This window comes from Podarcis pityusensis (genome assembly GCF_964106645.2).
Source record: "Podarcis pityusensis genome assembly, contig: HAP1_SCAFFOLD_856, whole genome shotgun sequence".
Lineage (NCBI taxonomy): Eukaryota > Metazoa > Chordata > Lepidosauria > Squamata > Lacertidae > Podarcis > Podarcis pityusensis.
This window is the reverse complement of record NW_028293300.1, coordinates 1-4445: the sequence shown is the minus strand read 5'-3', so window position 1 is coordinate 4445 and position 4445 is coordinate 1. Positions and strand designations below refer to the sequence as shown.

Sequence of the window (4445 nt, the reverse complement as noted above, 5' to 3'; positions counted from 1 at the left end):
CTAATGTGAGCTCCATTCTGAAATGATCTCAAAATGTGACACTGAAGTAGAAAGCTGACATTTTCTTTCACTTCTCTTTCCTTCTGTATTGTATAAACATTCTGTGGTATATTTTATTCAGCACTAGTGAAGCTCTTGATGTGTTTCCGTATCAGTGCATCCTCAAATTAGACTTCAAGGTTAAGCAACCCAAATATGTACATAGGACTGTGAAGCAAATCAAAAAATAATAAGGAAGAAATAGATTTTCAAAAATTTTAATTTTACTTATTGATTTTGCTGACAGAAAAATCAATACAGTAGAAGTATACAGACTTTGAAGTTTGATAATATATTCTCAATACAATAAAGAGGTCAAAACCTCTACCGTATCATAGATTCCACCACCTGAGAATGATTATCATAAGTGGACAGACCACCAGCTTTTTTAAAAAAATAGCAAAGAACATGTGTGACTTAATACAAAAGGGAAAAAAATGCATATCAATCAATCAGGTACAATCAAGTCAAAGTTAAGAACATTTAAGTTTCACAGCTTTCAGTGGGAAAGTTAAGTGCATGTTTTTAATTATTCTCACTGAAATCAAGAGGACTTAAAAGTCCTTAACTTTGGCAAGATGGTTTCTCCAGAAGAGTGATCTTTAACACTGGGTTTTGAATATCAGAAAAGGCATATTGTGAAGTCAAGTAATTGTATACATATACAATTTTTAAAAAAATGAATGCAATGTAATAACCTCATATAAATATATCAGATATAAACCAGCAATCTGAATAAGGTAAATTTATGACTTATGGGTAACCAACGAGTAAAGGCCAGAAAATAAAACCCCCAAAACGGTAGTTAATACTTTAAAATACCTCTGCTTCTCCCATGGATGATGGAAATGTTTGATTTGAATGAGACAATTAGAATACAGGATAATCAGCCTCCCCCCCCCCCTCCATCATCTCACAAACCAATAGTTCTAACTTTCATATATGTTCAAATATAATCTTTAATCTTTTGGCTACAAAATATATATATATAGTCTTTGAATTTTATGACATATTAAGCTTAACAAGGACCAGGAATGCAAAGAGAGTGCCCACATCATGCATATCCCCTTTTAATTAAACCGAAACCCTCTCCTTTTGCAATTGGGGAAAGGCCTTTTTTTATTATTCAATAGCTATAACCTTCCTAACTTCATAAATAAGTCATGACTTCTCAATCACACATTTTTAAATACATATATTTTGGCAGACAAATACTTGATTTTCCATTTTACTGACAGGGAAATTAACAGGGTTATTGTTTTGTCTTTTCTCCCCCCATACATTGCCTTTGAATATCTTCCTCAGCAAACCCAGAGGGTCCAATCCATACTTTCTCAACCAACGTTTCTAAATGACGGGCTTTATTCTGATTTCTCAGAATCTGTTCTGAGGTATAGACACCATTTTCTTTGTTGATCTAGCACATGCTTGAGGAATTTTTTTTGTTTACCTACGTAGCACAGCTGTTTCTTACTTTCACACATTTCAAACTCACCTCCATCCTCCCCAGTTACTAACTAAAGCACTAATTGTATGAGATTCTTTGACAGCATTCCAGTCTTCTTGGAGGCAGAATGAAGGGGGAGAGATGCCTCGCTCTCCAATTCATAGTTCTACATAAGATGGCATGGGATGCAGTTTGTCCACGGCTGGTCACTCCATCTTACAAAAACCTTTCTCACATCCCTTTGGAGCTCTTGAATCAGTTGAATGTTCTTCCCAAAACACCACAATCCCAAGAGGTAATTTATTTTATCATTTGCACATATATATTTTATTATTATTATTTTAAAAAATAAGAATGAATCAGAAGTCAGTTTAAAAAATAATGAGTTTTTTGCTTTAAATGTCTTTTGAGCTCTGCAGCGACCCCGCCTCTTGGGAATCGAATTTAGGGTGATATTGTCGAACAGGGGTCATGTGTCTTTTTTATGATCCAACATACACTAAGAGTTGGAGCTCCATTCATAAATATTTCACTTACGAGCACATACATTCATTTTACACGATTCCTCAATGTGGCCAGGGGATTGCGTAGTCTGCACTGTATCCACCTATAAAAAATACAAAAATATATGTCTGCTTACCGGGATGTGAGCAGGGTTTAGCTAACCTATTCCTACCACAATGGATTTCACTTCTTAGGAGAGATTCACATCTCCACCCCCTTAAATCCAATCATTAGATTCCATTAGATTTAGATTGTACATAGCCATAACATTGCATGGAATTCTTCTTGAGGATGCCACTTTAAAACAGGAAACAAAATTCTGGTCCAGGTTTATTTAATTAAAAACGTACTAAGTTTTGTCTCTCTTTTTTTCTTGGGCTGTTTTAACATTACTTGGGTTTCGTCTGATTTTTTTTTTTTTCAGCTAGTCCTTAAAAATGTAGCATTTTTGTCCTGAAAGGGGGAAAAAATCATGTTGCAGTAGATTACTAAATTATTAGTTGTCTAAGTAAGTGAGATCTAACACGGGAATAAAGAGGCCAAATGAAATTCATCATATCAATGCATTTTATGGTAGAACTAGACACTACGGATGATGTAAGGCAAAGCCAAGAACCCATATGTTGTTCCTGCCAAATCAAAATGTGAAATATGAAAGACTTGTGTTGCAGTGCTCTCCCACCCTCCCAGCAAGTGTTCAACAACTGAAGTGTTTGGGCACCTAAAAAACCTGCACTGCAATTATATCGAATTTGCTTTACTCGCTGTTCCAGAGGCTACAGTCTTATACATGCTAAGCTATAAATCCCATTGAATTCAATGGGTTTTGCTTCTGAGTAGACATGTATAGCCTTGGTACTGTGGGAAGGGTGTGGAAGAGGAGACATGAGGCAGCTGCTTTCAGCCTCTGCATGTGTCCTCTGTAGCACCGGCTTCCATTCTCAACATCTGGCCTGTGGCTGGCTCCAGTCCACAATGTGAGTGCTCACTCCGAGTCTCTACTTGCATCCCAGGAGTGGCAAGTTGCTTTGGGTTTTGAAATCCGGTTGGGGGGTTGCTTCTGAAGGAGCGTCTCTACTTCCATCGTTCTGCCCGGACACTGAGGTCCAGCGCCGAGGGCCTTCTGGCAGTTCCCTCACTGTGAGAAGCCAAGTTACAGGGAACCAGGCAGAAGGCCTTCTTGGTAGTGGCACCCGCCCTGTGGAATGCCCTCCCACCAGATGTCAAAGAGAAAAATAACTACCAAACTTTTAGAAGACATCTGAAGGCATCCCTGTTTAGGAAGCTTTTAATGTTTAATAGGTTCTTGTATTTTAGTGTTCTGTTGGAAGCCGCCCAGAGTGGCTGGGGAAACCCCTGCCAGATGGGCGGGGTATAAATAATAAATTATTATTATTATTATTAGTGCCAGTGATCCCCGAGGTGAATGCATGGAGCTGCTAGAACAGCGTTTCCCAAACTTGGGTCTCCAGCTGCTTTTGGACTACAACTCCCATCATCCCTAGCAAGACCAGTGGTCAGGGATGATGGGAATTGTAGTCCAAGTTTGGGAAACACTTTGCCAGAACAAATGTGATCCGTGTGCACACAAACCTTATAATGGAATTACTGATCCCTCATAGAAAAGACACGATGAGCCAAAGCTCAGCAAAACAGAATAGAATGCTTCTAGTATACTGGCCTCTATCTGGAGATGTGCATGGTTAGCGCCAGGGATGCAGAAGGGCTTTGATTTTTTCTCTTCCTGACAGCAACTCCTCTCTTCCTGCCCACACATCCTGCATCATAATAAAATGGGTTTTATACACCAGGGAGATTCAAAAGCATTTTGCTATGTGGCATGGGGTGGGTGCCCTTAGGGAAGCAAATATAGTCCCTACTTAAAGCATCACAGAGCTGAACAGTGAAATGCTAGATATAACTTCTCAAGAGACCAATTGACCCAGGATCGGCTGCGCAAAGGCATGCTGTAGGGTTCCGCCTTGGCACAACATATGAAGCAGCCTCTTTCATGCAACAAGAGGAAGCTGGAGCAAGAAGAATATTCCCTTTAAACACCTCTAATGGTTCGTTTTAAAATGTTACAAAAATACAAATGGAAAGCAAATAGAAAGTTTTGCATCCTAGTGAAAGATAATGTGTTCTTAAATACCATCCTCAATATCAAGGTCAGGTTGAAAGGAAATTGAATAGATTTTAATGTAAATTGTTATATGATCTTAATGCAAATCAATGTAAATAATAAACTTATTTTCAGAAGAGAGGGGGAGGAGGAGGAGGAGGAGGAGGAGGAGGAGGAGGAGGAGGATCAGGCATTGCTGGGAGCAAATTATCAAAGGGTCCCCGTTTCAATAGTGCCACTGTTCTTGCTTTGCAAAGAATACCAACAAGGTCAGACCTCCAAAGGAATGAGAATTTTCAGTTTGCATGCCTCCCCACCCCCCTTCTAAGCTAA

General features: G+C 39.0%; 1 long non-coding RNA gene across 1 annotated transcript; it reads right to left on the bottom strand.

The window, feature by feature from the left end:
• Positions 1–241: 241 nt before the first annotated feature.
• LOC308469125 lies at positions 242–4168 on the bottom strand. The gene is made up of 2 exons (XR_013982011.1): positions 3672–4168; positions 242–2093 (listed from the first exon to the last, which is right to left on the bottom strand). It is a non-coding gene; the product is annotated as an uncharacterized lncRNA (long non-coding RNA).
• Positions 4169–4445: the final 277 nt, after the last annotated feature.